The sequence below is a fragment of the Apodemus sylvaticus genome, chromosome 15 (assembly GCF_947179515.1).
Source record: "Apodemus sylvaticus chromosome 15, mApoSyl1.1, whole genome shotgun sequence".
Lineage (NCBI taxonomy): Eukaryota > Metazoa > Chordata > Mammalia > Rodentia > Muridae > Apodemus > Apodemus sylvaticus.
The window spans coordinates 47,127,839-47,146,617 of NC_067486.1; the positions used below are offsets into that span (position 1 = coordinate 47,127,839).

General features: G+C 36.3%; 1 pseudogene; it reads right to left on the reverse strand.

Annotated features, from left to right (window-relative positions):
• Window positions 1–624: 624 nt before the first annotated feature.
• Window positions 625–721, reverse strand: LOC127666416 (uncharacterized; annotated as a pseudogene).
• Between the last annotated feature and the right edge of the window lie 18,058 nt (window positions 722–18,779).

Genomic DNA, 18,779 nt, shown 5'->3' on the forward strand with positions numbered 1-18,779 from the left:
GCTGCTGCAGGAAAATGCACAAAAATGTAGCCTCAGTGGCAGCACAGGCCAGGACACCACTGTGGTCCCTGCTACTCACATCAGACAACATTTCTCACTAACCTGTAGTTTTCAGTTCTGCCTCTTTTCATTATGACCTCATCCTTCTTTTTCTCTTCTGTTCCATTTCTTCATCAGTACTTGCTCCTCTTAGTGAAGCTAGGGTCTCTGAGTGTCTGAGATCATTTAAGGAGTGCTCTCAGAAGATCCATGCCCAGATTGTGCATTATGGCGTTGTCAAAAGTCAACTCAGGCATGGTGTGTCTGCTCAAATGTTCAGAGTCCCTGGCTGATGGTCATCTCTGGTTAGTTTCCTGTCCAAGCCCCAAGCTAATTTGGTGGTCATCTCCAGTTCGCTCCTTGACATGCCTGTCTGAGTAGCCCTGTATGAAGTTCATCTGCCTTGGGCTTATTCCCTCCTGGGGTCTTCAGTTTTAGGTGGGGTTCTTCTAGTATCAGTCTTTCTCCCAGTCCTGGGAGCCTTTGGGACCATTCGTCACTGAACTGGTGATCATCTAAGGCTAGCTCCCTGACCGAGCTTTCTAGTACCAGGCTAATGTTCATCTCAGGCTTACTTTTGCACAGTATGTTAGGCTACTAGTCATTCAGAAGGTCAAAGGTCAGAACACTGAGTGTAGACAACCGGCATACCTGCCATCCTTCTAGGAGCACAGGAGACACAATCTCAATAATGAAAGTCCAGTTTCTTTTCCAATTCTTCTATTCCTTCTACAATGATCCCTCTGTCTTAGGTTCAGTGGTTGTACTGTAGGTATTCCCTTCAAGCCTAAATTAAGGGAGTTATTAGTGATAGTGAGAGGCCCTAAGGAAGCATCTGTGCCATATTTCTCTCCTAGCTTCTGGTGATTTCTGAAGATTTTTGGCACCTGATAGCTGATAGAAGCATCGTTGCATCTGTACCTCCATTGACACATGGCATTTTTCTTTATGTGCTCTTGGGTTACAATTCACCTGCTGTTGTCAAGACAGGAGTGTTCGTATGGGAATCAATCCTAACTCAAAATGACCTCATAGAACTAGGAAGATTATACCAAAAAATTTCTAGGTAATTTCATAGGGTTATAGTCAGTGTTTCCAGGTAGTCACATATGTGTCAGGAAAACATTTAGCCCACTAATATATGACAGAAAACATGAAAAGAAAACTATATGAAAATCATATTCAGCATGTAATATACTTGACAAATTCAGCATCTAATCATACTGAGAAGGAATAAAACTTTTATTTGCAGGAAGATGGATGGAAATGGCACTCATCATGATAACTGAAATAAGCCAGAATTAGAGAACTACCTATTGTCTCTCATAGATAGAATCTAGACTAATTTTTAAAGACATGGAATTATACTGGCGGCTAGTTGGAAAGAGGATGAGATTCAGAGGGAAAGAGGAGGGAAAATTAGAAAAGGTATAAGAAGATCATTTCTCAATTTGTTGGCTGCCAATTTGTCCTTTTGATGGTGTCCTTTGCCTTACAGAAACTTTGTAATTTAATGAGGTCCCATTTGTCAATTCTTGATCTTAAAGCACATGTTATTGGTGTTCTGTTCAGGAACTGTCCCCCTCTACCAATGTACTCAAAGGTCTTCCCCAGTTTCTTTTCTATTAGCTTCAGAGTATCTCGCTTTATGTGGAGGTCCTTGATCCATTTGAAGTTGAGCTTACTACAAGGAGATAAGGATAAAGCTTCACCAACCCTACATCAGATAGAAGGCTAATATTCAATATATACAAAGAACACAAGAAGTTAGACCCCAGAAAACCAAATAATCCTATCAAAAATGGGGTACAGAGCTAAACAAAGAATTTTCACCTGAAAAACTTCAGATGACTAAGAAGCATCTTTAAAAATTCTCAACTTCATTAGTTATTAGGGAAATGCAAATCAAAACAACCCTGAGATTTCACCTCACACCAGTCAGAATGGCTAAGATTAAAAATTCAGGGGACAGCAGGTGTTGGCGAGGATGTGGAGAAAGAGGAATACTCCTTCACTGCTGGTGGGGTTGCAAACTGGTACAACCACTCTGGAAATCAGTCTGGCAGTTCCTCAGAAACAGTTCCTCAGAAAACTGGGCACCTCACTTCTGGAGGATTCTACTATACCACTCCTGGGAATATACCCAGAGGATTCCGCAGCATGTAGTAAAGATACATGCTCCACTATGTTCACAGGAGCCCTATTTATAATAGCCAGAAGCTGGAAAGAACCCAGGTATCCCTCAACAGAAGAATGGATGCAAAAACTGTGGTATATATACACAATGGAGTACTATTCAGCCATTAGAAACAATGAATTCATTAAATTCTTAGACAAATGGATGGAGTTGGAGAACATCATACTAAGTGAGGTAACCCAGTCTCAAAAGATCAATCATGGTATGCACTCACTAATAAGTGGATATTAGCCTAGAAAATTGGAATACCCAAAACATAATCTACACATCAAATGAGGTGCAAGAATAATGGAGGAGTGGCCCCTGGTTCTGGAAAGACTCAGTATAGCAGTATAGGGCAAAACCACATCAGGGAAGTGGGAAGGGGTGGATGGGAGAACAGGGGGAGGAAAGCTGGCTTATGTTACTTTCGGGGAGTGGGGGGCCCTGAAAAGGGGAAATCATTTGAAATGTAAATAAAAATATATATCGAATAAAAAAATTAAAAAAGGAAAAAAAAAAAGAAAAGAAAATGTATGAGAATGGAAAAGTCATCTCACCCAGGACAGTATTGACATTGATAAAAAATGTTATCATAAACTCAGTTTTGTACAGCCAGTATGTTAATATAATGTCAAAATGGCTTCTCATCTAAAAACAGAAGGAAATTTCTTTGACTTAATTAATGGCATAGAGAAAAATCTCATAATGAATATTTTTAATGATGAAGTGCTGACTACTGTTTTCTATAACAGAGAAGCAGATAAAAATACTCTTAACTTGATTTCAGCATTATGGAAAAAGAGATGAAGGAAATGTCTCATCATTAGTACTATGTGAAACTTTATTTCTGTTGGAAAATGATAAGAAATGCGAAAAATACTTCCATACTAAAAAATAACAAATTTATATGAAATAAATTTAAATTTTCATTTTTCTTTGGATAAATAAAGTTTGACAATCCCTTCAAAATGGCATTTTAATCAAACTGAGTCATAATTAACATGTCAGGAACACTTTTTGTCAAAGAAAAATATATCAGCCAATGTACATTAGTCAGCATACATATACTTGTACATATACTTATTCTCCATATCTCCAGTGTACATATACTTGTTCTCCAAAGAACCAAAACAAACAGGATAACAATATGTACACATAGAGGGAAAAAAGGATTAATTCTAGGAATGAATGCCAAAAAGTTACAGTCTACTGCCTACCAGATTTCTAATTGGCAAAGCCAGTAGGGTAAACCAGACTGAATCTCATAGCAAACCAGAAAAGTCCAGTGTGCTCTTTCAATCTGAATTATTTTTCCAATAGGGGGAAAAAGAGATTCAGATGTAGAGTTCAGGTATAAATGCAGGTATGAGTTTGCCCTTTCTCTACATTGGACTTCTGCCTAGTCTAGGGAATCTGAATGAGACTGCTTGCCTCAGTTATGATGTGGAACATGTGAGAAAATTGCAAAAGGAATTACCTAAGATCTTGGACATACATACACACATATGTATGTGTGTCTATATATATAGTCAAATCTCTGAATTGTTCAATACAATTCATTGTATCTTCTGTATGTGCTATCTTTTTTAAATTAAGAGAAAAAGATATATTCTACTTTAGAGAAATAGATAATGGCAATTGAAATTTTTTAGATTATACCAAAGAGCACACTAAGTCAACTGGGAAAAATTCAAGTAGAAATAATAAATATGCTTCAAGACTGTTCCACTGGATCTTAGTAAAGAATGTAAACCAAAGCAAATGACTTCAATATTTTAGCAAATTTTACATGCACACTTGCACCATTAAAGTCAGCAGTAATATTCTGTGGGAGGACATTGATGTCATGAATGGTAGGGACCTTCACAAAGATCATAAACTCAAGAAGTGACTAACTTCAGCCTTGGCACAAGGAAATACTGAAAGGCCTTATTCACACTTGAAAGATAACTAAACAGGTCATCACAAATTTGACATAATCCATAAGTATTACATGATGTTATCTCTAATAAATCATGTGGAGGAATAAATTCCTGTAAATTGTAAATATTAAGGAAATATCTCAGATCAACCTTCCTAAAGGAAAACTTTAATTATCATTATATTCTCTTTAGAAGATGATATGCAAACATTGTTTTTCATAGGAAGAAGCAAGGAAAGAACATAATGCCAAAAATGTTGGAAAAATTATTATAGATGTCTGTCAGGCCTTCAATTAAAGAATGCATTAGGTGATTATGCTGTGTGTTGTCATGATTGTTGTATATTTTAGCATTTCACAATTTGAAACTTATCATTTTGCAGATTATATAAGTATTCATTTCTCTACTCAATTGTAAAATAATAACTTTGTAATATTTTTTCTTTATGACGGCACATAGAATTAAATGACTCAATCTTCCTGAGACCCAGAGCTAGCTGTGATACAGCACTGTCCAATGTTAGCCTTAGAGACTAGAAAACTCATGATGCACTCATGAAGTTCTGCTCTGGTCTTATACTGTGTTCTTTCCAACTTTAACTTCATCCCCTCTTAGTCGTAAATCCAATCCACCCTTCCTATATATTATCATGCATGTCCTCCCTATTGCCTTAACATATTCACTCCATTATAAACATTTGAATCCAAAGTTCAGGAATGACACAGATTTCTTTCTAGGTAGTCTCCCCATAAACACTCAAGCAGAATTACAATTTGTTACACTTTCTAAAATCTCACACTCTTTATACTAGTTCTCCTCTCCTTAAAAAATGTTACTATTGGATAAAATCTACCATAAAGTGAAAATATCATGAGTGGAAATGCATTGAATGTATCTCACCTTCCACACAGCATACCTTAGCCTAACCTATCTTAACTGTGCTAAGAGCATATCAGCTGGTGATTGGATGTCACATTAGAGTATACCTGAGCAAAATTATCTAAAAGTCAACTTATTTTATGCTAAAGCCTTAAGTATTTTATGTAATTTATTGCATATTTATATCCTAAAGCAGTGGCAACATGGTACTCCATAGAATAGAGGGTATTTAGCCTCATGATTAGCAGCTGACAGGGAGCAGTTTCTCACTATAGCAATGCTCCAGGAGAGTCATTCCATTATCTTGAAAAATATCATAAACCCAAAATGTAAAGTTCAGTTTCTAATGAACAAATGATGATTTTTGTAGGTCTGTCAAGAGAAAAATCTCTAAGCAACTTATAACCCAGATAATATATGCATAGTGTCTCCAATCTTCTGTGTACAGGAGTCCTATTTATAGTGAAAGGGATAATCTATATAAGCAGCTACTCAATAATTAACTACCTTTGTGGCTCAAAAGGTATTGAAATACAAATAGTGACAATAATAATCTAAGATAAAATACTGAGCTATGAATATATAAAGGAACAAGAATGGAGATTTATTCATGGTTTTGCTTTTATTTCTTCTGCACTTTGTAAATTGTGCAATGCACAATAAAAAACTGAGAATTTCAAGGGGCTATACCCAGGGGTAAATGGAAGAGTTCTTTTGGGTGCCTTGGTTTTTTTGATAAAGAAGCTTAAAAATGAATAATGGGAATATTGTGCCCACATTTAAATTGATATTTACATATAATGACAAGAAAAAAATTAAGATACAGAAAATTTTAAAAATTGGTTGCAGAACAGTTTACACAGTATGGTGCCAGCATTAACATTTATGCATTCTGTGTATAAAAGCAGAAATAAAAAAGAAAATGGAAAAATGTCAATAGTAACACAGTCCTCTGGGTAGTAGGACTGCTGAGATTCTTTACATTTGCCCATGGTTGCCCTGCTTCTACAATGAACACATTTCCGTTTACATCAAAAATATTTCCAACATTTTGAAGGTTCAATGGTATAGAATTATAAGTAGAAAACATGAAATTATGTATATGTTTATTCCAATTTTGTACACAAATATCAAGTGCATTTATTTAACATTCATTTTCCTGAAGGAGAGAGGGTAGATGAGGTAAATGAAGAGGGGAGAGAGAAGGGAACAAGGAAAGGCAAAAATATCAACAAGGTATTTCTTTTGCAGTACAAACTTCTTTAGTAGTACTATAACAATTTACTTCATTGGTTTCCCACAATTTTAGTAAAATATCCAACACATATAAAGAATGGGAATGAAAAAGTCTCAATTAGGGCTTGTCATGCCAATTTGAATTCAAAAATCTGATATAAAAAATAAGTATGAGGAAGTATAAAAGAACAGCATGAGGAAAAAATATGCAAAAGTAGACATAGAGATTTCCAGTGTGTTCAGTAAGTTAAGGAATAATGGAAATTTTATTCTGAACCATAGAGGGAATTCAAAACACATACAACCTGGACAGGGAGCTACCCTTACCTAATCATGCAACATAGAAAAGACAGAAAAGCTTGAACAATGATCTGACATTTAAATGGCTATAAAAGTGGGCAGGAAGGCTTCAGTGAGGTATGGCCCTAGGGTTGATTAGCTGCTGTGATGAAACAGCATATGAGAATCATCTGGAGGAGAAAGAGCTTACTTTTCCTACAGTTCCACATCACATTTCAACATTGGAAATAGTCAGGGAATGAAGTCAATCAAGCTAGGAACCTGGAGGCAGAAACTGCTGCAGAGGCCACAGAGGAGTGCTTCTTACTGTCTTGCTCCTCATAGCCTTCTGAGCCTGCTTTCTTATAGAACAGAGAACCAACTTTCCAGTAGTTTTGCTACCCACAAAGACTGAGTCCTCCTATCCCAACCATTATTAAAGAAAATGCCTCACAGGTTTTCCTAGAGCTCAGTCTTATGAGGGCGTTTTCACAGCTGAGGTTCTCAAATGACTCTAGCTTGTGTCAATTTAAAATAAAACTACCCAGCACACATGTTAAATATTTGAATAATATTCCACTGAGAATTGCCACACATGATGCTCATTGACTATCTGTAAACAAAAACAAATAAGTATTGATCATAGAAAACTTGGATCTTGTCTGATTTTAAGATTCATCATTATCATTCAGGGCCCAACTAAAATAAAATCTTCCATTTTTAATTTCTAATAACATGACTTAACCACTGGGAAAGAACTGACTTAAATATGGACATCCACATATTCAAACTCCATTAAAAGTAAAGCACCTTAAAAGTAAAGCAAACATATTAACATATTAAAACATCCTTGTTAATGCTCTCTGATTTTTATACATTATATTCATTTTGCAGCAGAATTTGTTTTCATTTAAAAGGGCAAAATGAGATGATTATCTATTAAGGTATTACCAAAAATGTAGGGAAAAAAAACATTTTCAAGTGCAGTTCATGTGGTCTTCTGAGTGAATTTCTTCAAAGAATCAATCCCTCATCATAACAAATTAAAAATAATTGCTGAAGTTGATCAAGTGCTAGGAATTAAATAATCATCATCACTTAATTTTCAGAGCATAGTAACTTTTGTTCATGTCTACGTTACCCTAGGTTTGAACCATTGGCTAATTTATGAAATGTTTTGAAAAACAATGCTGACCATTTACCTTTTATGAAACATTGCCTTAATCTTTTTATTTATTTACATTCCAAATGTTGTCCTCCTTTCTGGTGCTGCCCCCAAGAGATCTTTACCACATGTATCCTGACCCTTGCCTCTGAGGGGGTGTTCCCACACCCCTGCCTCATTCACTTACTCCCCTTACCTACCTATTCACCTCCCTTGAATCCCCTTTTCCTGGGGATCAAATCTCTACAGGATTAAGCACATCCTATCCAACTGAGGCCAGACAAGGCAGTGCTCTGCTCCATATATGCTGGGAGCTATGGACCAGCCCACACATGATCTTTGGTTCATGTCTTAGTCTCGGGGAGCTCCCAGGGATCCAGGTTAGTTGACACTGATGCTATTCCGTGTCGTCATCCTCTTTACCTCCTTCAAGCCTTCCCCTAACTCTTCCATAAGAGTGCCTGACCTCATACCAATGGTTAGATATAAATATCTGTATCTGTCTCAGTCAGCTGCTCTCAGAAAACAGCCACACTAGGCCCCTGTCTGCAAGCACAACATGGGAGCAATAATACTGTCAAGGTGCAGTATCTGCCCATGGGATGGATCCCAAGTTGGCCTAGTCACTGGATGGCCTTTCCTTTGATCTCTGTTCCAATTTTGTCCCAGCATTTTGTTTAGCCTGGAAAGATTCTCTGTCAAACATTTTAAGGTAGTTTGGTGGACCCCATCTCTCCACTATGCCCCCTGTCTATCTGCTGGTCACTTCAGATTCCAATTCTGCACTGTTGGGCATTTTAGCTAAGATAATCCCCACTGAGTTCTGGCACCATCTCACATCACAAGTCTCTGGTTCTTTCTAGAGGTTCACCCTACCTCTTAATCCTGAAGCTGCATATTTCCATAGATTCTCCTGGCCCTCTGGATTTCATTCCTGTCTCCTCCAATACCTGATCTTCACCACCTTTCCCCTCTACCTCCTCAACACAATTCTTTACAGACATGGAAACAGCAATTCTCAAAATATATGAAAAAATGAAGGGTAGTGAAAACAATTCTCAACAATAAAGGAACTCCTGGGAAAATCACCATCTTGGAACTCATAGTGAACTACAGAGAATAGTGATTTAAAAAAAAAAAAAAACCAGGAAGTATTGGTACAGAGAAAGATATGTCGATCAATGGAATAGAATTGAAGACTCAGAAATAAACTCACACACCTATAGACACTTACTTAATCTTTGACAAAGAAACCAAAATCATAAAGTGGGAAAAAGAAAGCATTTCAAGATTGGTGCTGATCTACATGGCAGTGTGCAGAAGAATTCAAGTAGACCCATATTTACCATCTTGCATGAACCTCAAGTCCAAGTGGATCAAGGACCTCAACATAAAACCAAATGCACTGAGTCTAATAGAAGAGAAAGTGAGAAATAGCCTCAAATGCATTAACACAGGAGAAAATTTCCTACACCAGCCCAGGGGACACACACAAAAGATGTTTAACCATTTCACAAGGACACATGTTCCCCTATATTCATGGCAGCCTCATTTATAATAGCTAGAAGCTGGATACAATTCAGATGCCCCAAAACCAATGAATGAATACAGAAAATGTGGTTTACCATATGACAAGGACACATGTTCCCCTATATAAATAGCAGCCTCATTCGTAATAGCCAGAAGCTGGATACAATTCAGATGCCCCACAACCAATGAATGAATACAGAAGATGTGGTTCATTTACACAATGGAATACTATTCAATTATTAAAAATGAGGACATATTACCAGGCAAATGGATGGAACTAGAAAATATCATCCTGACTGGTGTAAGGTGAAATCTCAGGGTTGTTTTGATTTGCATTTCCCTAATGAGTAATGATGTTGAGCACTTCTTAAGGTGCCTCTTGGCCATCCGAATTTCTTCAGGTGAAAATTCTTTGTTTAGATCTGTACCCCATTTTTAATAGGGTTATTTGGATCCCTGGGGTCTAACTTCTTGAGTTCTTTGTATATATTAGATATTAGCCCTCTATCAGATGTAGGGTTGGTGAATATCCTTTCCCAATTTGATGGTTTCCATTTTGTCCTTTTAACAGTGTCCTTTGCCTTACAGAAACTTTGTAATTTTATGAGGTCCCATTTGTCAATTCTTGATCTTAGAGCATAAGCTACTGGTGTTATGTTCAGGAACTTTTCCCCTGTGCCCATGTCCTCAAGAGTTTTCCCCAGTTTCTTTTCTATTAGTTTCAGTGTGTCTGGTTTTACATGGAGGTCCTTGATCCACTTGGAGTGAAGTTTAGTACATGGAGATAAGAATGGATCAATTCACATTCTTCTGCATGCTGACCTCCAATTGAACCAGCACCATTTGTTGAAAAGGCTCTCTTTTTTCCACTGGATGTTTTCGGCTCCTTTGTCGAAGATCAAGTGACCATAGGTGTGTGGATTCATTTCTGGATCTTCAATTCTATTCCATTGGTCCACTTGTCTGTCACTGTGCCAATACAATGCAGTTTTTAACACTATTGCTTTGTAATATTGCTTGAAGTCAGGGATACTGATTCCCCTAGAATTTCTTTTGTTGTTGAGAATAGTTTCAGCAAAACTAAGGAGACAGCAGGTGTTGGTGAGGATGTGGAGAAAGAGAAACACTCCTCCACTGCTGGTGGGGCTGTAAGATGGTACAACTACTTTGGAAATCAGAAAACTGGTTCCTCAGAAAACTGGACATGACACTTCCGGAGGACCCCGCTATACCTCTCCTGGGCATATACCCAAAGGATTCCCCGGCATGCAATAAAGACACATGCTCCATTATGTTCATAGCAGCCTTATTTATAATAGCCAGAAGCTAGAAAGAACCCAGATGTCCCTCAAAGGAGGAGTGGATACAGAAAATGTGGTATATTTACACAATGGAATACTACTCAGCAATTAGAAACAATGAATTCACAAAATTTTTAGGCAAATGGTTTGATCTGGAAAATATCATCCTACGTGAGGTAACCCAATCACAAAAGAATACACATGGAATGCAATCTCTGATAAGTGGATATTAATTAGCCTAGAAACTCTGAATACCCAAGGGACAAATCGCATAACAAATGACTCCCATGAAGAAGTATGGAGGGGGTCCTGATCCTGGAAAAGATTGATCTAGCAATGGAGGGAAATATAAGGACAGAGAAAAAAGAGGGAGGTGATTGGAGAATGGATGGAGAGAAGAAGGTTTATGAGACATATGGGGAGGGGGGATCTGGGAAAGGGGAAATCATTTGGAATGTAAACAAAGAATATAGAAAATTAAAATAGTTTTTAAAAAAAAGAAGAAGAAAGAAAATATCATCCTAAGTGAGGTAACCCAAACCCAGAAGGACAAACATGGTATGCTTTCACTTATAAGTGGATGTTGGCCTAATCTCTTAAAATATGTGATTTTTACTACATATGTATATAAATGTAAACATTACTTTTATTTCCTCAGTTTATGGAATGAGATGATAGCCATACCCAAGCTTTATGAACATGTAACTTGGGCTGAGACCAGATCATTTCTCTGTTCTAACTATCCCTAGGCCTAGACCTAGGCCTGAAGTTTCTAGGCTCTGTACAATATTCCAAAACGTGTCTGTTAACCTAGACACTTCAGCTTCTGAGACTTTCAGCTGAATAATCTCACCCTTTCTAACACTTTCTGACCTTCAGCTGGTTAATTCAATTCTGATGTTCAAGCTCAAACTTCTCTCCAAGCTAACTGACTCAATCTGGCTTCTATCAGCTTCTCACTGAATTGCTCTGTTTGACCTCAAATTAAATCTGCCAATTCGTTCTAATCTGCCAGCTCCTTATTCTCTGGCTTCAACAGCCTCTGAATGAACTCATGAGCAAACTCAACTCCACTAAACTATACTCACTCAGTTGAACTGAGCCAAAGCCAACTCCATCTATCCAAGCTGACTGACTCTCTCTCCCTGTACTGCTCTTAAGCAACCTCTGTTTCTTGTCTGTTCTCATGAGAGTTGGGTATATCCTATCTTTGACTTATTCTGTCAAACATTTCTCTGATTTATCACTTTCAAACATTAATGCTTCCCTTAACTAACTTTACCTTCATTATTTGGGATTAAAAATGTGTACTAAGTGTCTGTGTGTGTGTGTGTGTGTGTGTGTGTGTGTGTGTGTGTGTGTGTGTTCCAGCCAGAGGGATAAAGGTGTGTGGTAGATCTGCCTTACAGTGGGATCACAAAGACCTAGAAGGTCTTTGTATATGATCTCTTACCAGAGCAGCCTTATTGTCAAACTGAAATTCCTCTCCATATGTAAAATTACTTCAACTAAGTACAGAAGAGCTAATTCAGAAGAGTAGCAATCTTGCCTATGTGTCAGCAGGATTTTGTTTTCAAAAAACTGGCTCATGTAACACACGTTTCAAGTACATACTAAGGATGTATCAGAAATGAGACTAGAAAAAACATTGAATAAATATTACATATATGATTATTATAAACATGTCAAAGGTGATCACAAGTATTAAATTGTGACAATATTTATTTGTTGGCTATTTTGACACTTCACAGTTTCTTATTTTTATTAATTTTAATAGTATATATTTACTGCTTCTTGTTGTTTAACAATATCTCATCAGGTTTCCGTGAAATGAGCTGTGAAGAACAGCATGTCCCCAATTTTGAGTGCCATTCTTCCTGTGCCTCCCCAAGATCATGGACTGGAGCTAGTTTTGTAATCTTTAAAATGAGTCATACTGTCTTATTCCGCATTCAAAATTAAGTAACTGAAAATGTGAGTGAGTGCCAAGAATTAGTCTATGTCTGCCACTGATCATTCTAATCTCAAGACCTGCCAAGTTATAAGATATCTGAGTAAACAAATGTTTGCTCAGTAGCTACTGCAATTAATCTAAATATCATTGTTTTGAATTTCAAATTCGGGAAAAAGGAGTAAATAATCCCTACATCACAGAGAAAAAAAAATACTATCTACAATTAATTGAGTCTAGAATATTTTTAGAACATAAGTAAACATGTAGTTATATTTAAGTATTATTTTTCTTATTGGTAACAAACAATAGACAATAATAAGCAAATCATATGAAGATGTGATTACAAGGTACTGCCTTTTTACCTATTATTGCACACTGTATAATCTGCCATATATTTAACTATCACTACCTACTTCTTTATTATCCCTACATTTCTTTTGTTTGCTTTTTTTATGTACAAGTTAAGAGAATTTGAATATAAACACTTTTATAGATTGTTAATTTTCTTAACATTATTCAAGAAGATAATAAATGATTGCATGCAATTTTAAATTCTTTCACCAAATTTCCTACATCAATCCTTTCACTCATATATTTAACTTGATATGAAAACATAATCAGTATACTGATATATTTACTATCCTTAAATTTATACGATTTTGGAAACAATGGACAGGTTAAGAATTAAGCAGTAAAAACAACAAGAACACTCTATTCATGTAATTTGAAAAGTGAGCAGTTTTCAAGGTGCATGTTACTTGAACTTGAATGGATCTTCTGTATCTTAACAGAAACCAAATAGAATAAATAGGAAAATAAATATCCTGCTGTGCAGCACACATTCCTGTCAGGTGTAACAGGCTCCACAGACTCCAGAAATGCTTCATGCTCTAAAATTCACTATTCTGTTTTCTATCCATGCTTTAAAGTTCCATAGTCTTTCAGTGATCCTAAGCAACAGTAAGTCAGTGAAGAATTTGACGATCTTGTTGGCATAACTGAATGGTCCTTCAAAGGACATTCTAATTTATATGTTAAAAATAATTCTCCTTCCTTCCTTCCTGCCTGCCTACCTTCCTTCCTCCCTTTCACCGTCCCTTTCTCTCTGCTCCCCATCCCCTGCAGATATGAGTATGTCATAGAGAACATAGGAGGTCAAAGTACAATTCTCAGGAATCACATCTCTCTTCCACCTTGTGGGAATAGTTAAAAGCCAGGACGCACGCACATACCTCTTTTGTATCCTCAAAGACACCAGAAATGTTTGCACAATAGAATCTTATAAACGTGAAGGAATTGTTGTCACTCTGAGGATTCTGGGGCTTCAGGTTGTTCCTAGTCACTCTTTACCCTAGTCAGTTTCTATTGGTGTGGAGGAAAAATAAGCTATGGCAACTTGGGGCAAGAAATCATTTATCTCATCTTCAGCTTCCTGTCCTCCATCAACAGCAGCCAATGAAGAAATCTGAAGGCACTGAAGTAGAGAGCACAAGAGAATGATATTTGCTGACTTGCCTTCTCTCGTTAGTCAGCTCACTTTGTTATACAGCTCGAACCACCTGCCTAGGGATGTGCCAGCCACAGCTGAGTGAGCACTACTACAACGTTGAAGAATCAAAAATATTTTCGTGACAGATTTCAATTCGCCAGCCAAGTGAAGGCAATTCTTCAACTGGGGTTCTTTCTTACTGGATGTGTCAAGTTGACATTTGAATCCCACACTGACACTGTATCTTTGTTTCACCTGAAAGATAAATCCACACATTACCAGTTTCATAAAAGTTCACATCCCCAATAACAGAGATTTTACCTACACTATTCCCCCAAAGGAGAAAGTATACAAGACTGAAAATAATGAAAATGTAAAGTCAGGACAACTTTTAATTTCTGGACCTCACAAGTTCCATTAAGCTATATGGCTTCCCACAGCCATGATTCTGTTAATCAATTACACTAATAGTCTAACGGAAACAACAAAACCACAGCATTAAAGTAACAAGTGTTTCTCCAACGGGAATGAGATAAACAACTTAAAAATAGTCTATTAAATACTAAAGTGTTTGTGTCATAGAAATTTGTGGTATTTTCCAAATAGGAAGATAGTATAATTCTCAAATAATAGCATTGTAGGAGTTTAATGTGCTGGTACTAGAAACAAAAGATATCTAAAAGAAGGATGAGTGAATAACATATTTAACTTTTATTGCATTCTATATTTTCCCTACAAATTTTACTGTGAGGCAGTTCTCTAAAGGAGCTTCTTCCATAAAGTAGCTGGTAAGAACAGGAAGAAAGCTAGTGTGTCTGAAACATTATGAGAAAAATAATGTGGGATGGGTTTGGAAACATAAGCATAATTCAAATAATGTGTCTCTATATTTATATATCATGATGTGTATTTTATTAGTGGAGTTCCTTCACGTGTGTGTGTGTGTGTGTGTGTGTGTGTGTGTGTGTGTGTGTGTGTGTGTTTTAAGTTGCTCAAAGTGTTTTCATAGTACGAGGGGCAACATGAGAAAGAATAGCCAAGCAGCAGGGCGGTGGTGGCGCATGCCTTTAATCCCAGCACTCGGGAAGCAGAGGCTGGTGGATTTCTGAGTTCGAGGCCAGCCTGGTCTACAGAGTGAGTTTCAGGACAGCCTGGTCTCACTGAGAAACCCTGTCTAAAGAGAGAGAGAGAGAGAGAGAGAGAGAGAGAGAGAGAGAGAGAGAGAGAGAGAGAGAGAGAGAGAGAACAGCCAAGTGTCTACTGCTGGAAAGAAGTTTGGATGCTTTAGCCTTTGCTAGACTATGTGAGTTGGGATGGAGAAAAGATTTACCTGCATGCACCATTTAGACCAAAATTACTAGTACATAAACAGCTTGTAAAAAAAATGGGCAGATTAGAACAAGAGTATGCGTGATAATTTTATTTATTCCTTGAAAATTGCATGCTTATATGCAATACATCCCTCATAAATGAGTCTTTCCTTTCATTTTTCTTTCTCCTTTCTTTCTTTCTTTTTCTTTTTCTTTTATTTCAATGCTATTTTTGTTGTTGTTGAAAAGATACTTCAGCCTACCTGAAACAAGCTACAGGTTCATTTAGTCATCTGAACTCTGAAATACTTTTTAGAGATCTGAGATACCACAGAACAACAACAACAACAACAACAACAACAACAACAAAACAACTATATGATGTGTCATCTGTGAAAAATCCTACCAAAGATGTACTACAGGATGTAGTATTAAACTTGATGTTGAAGACACTGTTTGGGAATTGATTTTGTCAAAGATCTGTATCTAGACTGTAGCAGAGGTAGTGCTCCTTTTGGACTGACTTAACAGTATTCTCAGAGTCAAAAGAAGAGCATGCTCCAAGTTTTGTGAAAAGGATGCAGACTCTCAGAGATCTTGTTGATGCAGATTTCAGTGACTTCTGGTTCAGTCTTTCTTAAATGTCTCTCTGTGGGAACTAAGCCTATGGAACTGACAAATGAAGGCTGTTACCTGACTCCCACCCAGGCCATCATCCATCTACACCCTGGAATTTCCTATGTTCCAACAGATCAGCATCTATCAGTGCAAAGATGCCTAGTTTTTTAATTTGAAAATCAGGCATAAGTTCCTTCTTGATCACTTGCTTTAGATCTATAGTCTTTGTTCCAAACTTTCCAGGAATAACTAAATTTTTAAATCATGATCTAAATTTTAGGTCATTACCATCCCCCTGTAGCACATCCAGTAAATGAAAGCAGAATGTCTGGAAAATAAGCCTCTGCCTTGTGAAACAGTATTTCACAAAGTGTTTTATTGGATCATAATTGATGATACATACATACAGAGAGAGTCACCCATGCTGAAACAAGTTCAAAGTAATGTCTTACTGGAAAACTTCTAAGATCCTTTAATGAAAAGTCAATTTCTTCCCTCTTCACACACTTCATCAATAAAAACTCTGAGAACATGCCTCTAATTGATTTAGATGTGGTCATGCAAAAGCAAATAAGTGAGCTGCTATGTTAATGCTGTGTGTATTGTAAAAGACACAATGTAATAATATTTTTAGATATATAGCAACAACTTTTCTCCTCTTTGTTCACTATAGTTTCCTTAATCATTTATGAGATGAAGAAATAAAGATCTGCTTCAATGTATTGATGTACATTACAAAGTCACAAAGGGAATATGGATATACAGTTTCTCTGAAACATGTGAATCCGTGAAAGATTAGTTATCCAAGAGAATCTGTAACAAGATCCTTTCCCAGAAAATACCTGCCAACAGTCTGATTACAGGAAGATAGGCAATGGTAGATAGAAAGAAATAGATTAATAGATGGAAAGATAGATAAAGGATAGATAGATTAGATAGATAGATAGATGATAGATAGATGATAGATGATAGATAGATAGATAGATAGATAGATAGATAGATGATAGATGATAGAGAAGTAAAGAGGTAAAGAGATAGATAAAGTAGAAAGCAAGATAGGCAAATGGATAAACGGGACAGAGAATAAAACAGATAGAGCTACTTTACTTCTTCCCATGTGTGAGGATTCAGCAAAAACCATGGATTTGAATTAGAAAGGGGGGCTTAACCATAAATAAATCTTGATACCAACTTGAACTTTAACTGCTCAGTACCAATAACCATAAGACAAAAAATTCAGTTGTTTATAAATCACAATCTTAACATTTTATTTAAACAAGTATCTTTCTAGTCCATAGATGTTTTGAACTGGTTTTCAAGAAAATCCACATTTATGGTGACTGAACTTGCCTGGCTTTATTCAGCAAAGTAGTTCCCTGTTTACTTAGTCTCCAGAAATCCTTTGCACAATACAAAACCTTTTTTCATTTATATAATAATGTAAAGCTTACAACTAACATGAACTTAGAGAAACAGAAGTTTTTGTGAACTGACAGATCTTTATGGTCAGAGTTAAGCTTCATTGATCATTTTATAGCTTGCTTGAATTAGACATTCATCCAATAGTTATACAAAGTATGAAAACCTTAAATGATCACTCCGATATTGGTTCAGAATTTCTTCTGACAAAATTATCATTACCTTATTCATGATTTTCCAATTCAAGAAAATTACAACTTCCTAGTACAGTCTAATCTACAGAAGAGGGGTCATTTGTCTCTTGAAACAATGAAGAATCAGAAGCACTAATACATAGTCTCCTTCATCAACCATTCTTGAAATTCATCTATTTCACAGAAGCAAAATCTTAAGTTAATACCAATCATTATATTTTATTGTAAAACAAAATCAGTGAAGGTATTTGTTTCACAATCAATAAATCAAAGCAGAGTGTAGAAAAGAATCATATTATCCCAGCATAATTTCTTTTGTTTTTATAAGCCATTAAAGGAAATAGGAGAGGATATCTGTAAACAGCAAATTCTTCTCAAATGTGAAGCATTTTAAAACGTTAGCCAAAGCAGGAGGAAAGTTTCAAGGTGTTATGCCAACAGGAATTTTGCTGCTATCCATCCTGTTCCCGCAGGGTAAGAATGCAAGAGACAGTAATTGATTTCATCCAAGAGGAGTCTTCACCCATAACTCTCACTGTTCTTATACATCATTAGTCAGACAAAATAAAGTTTCCTAATGGGATTTTAGATTCTCTTGAGCTTAAAATGTGTTTCTGTGTGATCTAATTATCAAATTTCAAGATCACATCACATGTCATAGTTTGTTTATTCTCAAACTGATAGAGAGGGAAACAGTACAAACACTGAACAAATAGAATCAAAACTGCAGGTCCAGGGAATAAGACACCCAGAGTTATGCCTTGTGCTATAGGTGGGACACAGTTTTAGAATGCTAGGATTAATATCACTTAATCATCTGAGTCAGAGAATGTATAGTATACAAGGCAAACATTTAGCCATGAATAGAAGGTTGGATTCACATTGAAATTACCTAGAGTAACTGTTCTTAAGAGATTTCAAATTCCTGCCTTGAGACTAACAGTATTAAGAGGGCCTAAATAGAATCCCTTAATTTATAGTCATTCTTTTTTAATTGAGTATTTTCTTTATTTACTTACATTTCAAATATTATCCCCTAGTATTTCTTGAACTAGAAAATGAGTAAGCAACAAAGCAACCAGAACCACAATCAGAAAATGATCTCGTATTTGGTGAATGAATGGCCTTTCATAAGAAGTCAAGAAATTTCTATTATACTTGGAAAAACTCAAGATTTTTAAATTCTACCATTTTATCAATGCTTTTTTTCATCCAAACATACCTCCATGCATATAGACATTCATCTCTGTATATAGTAATTGTAT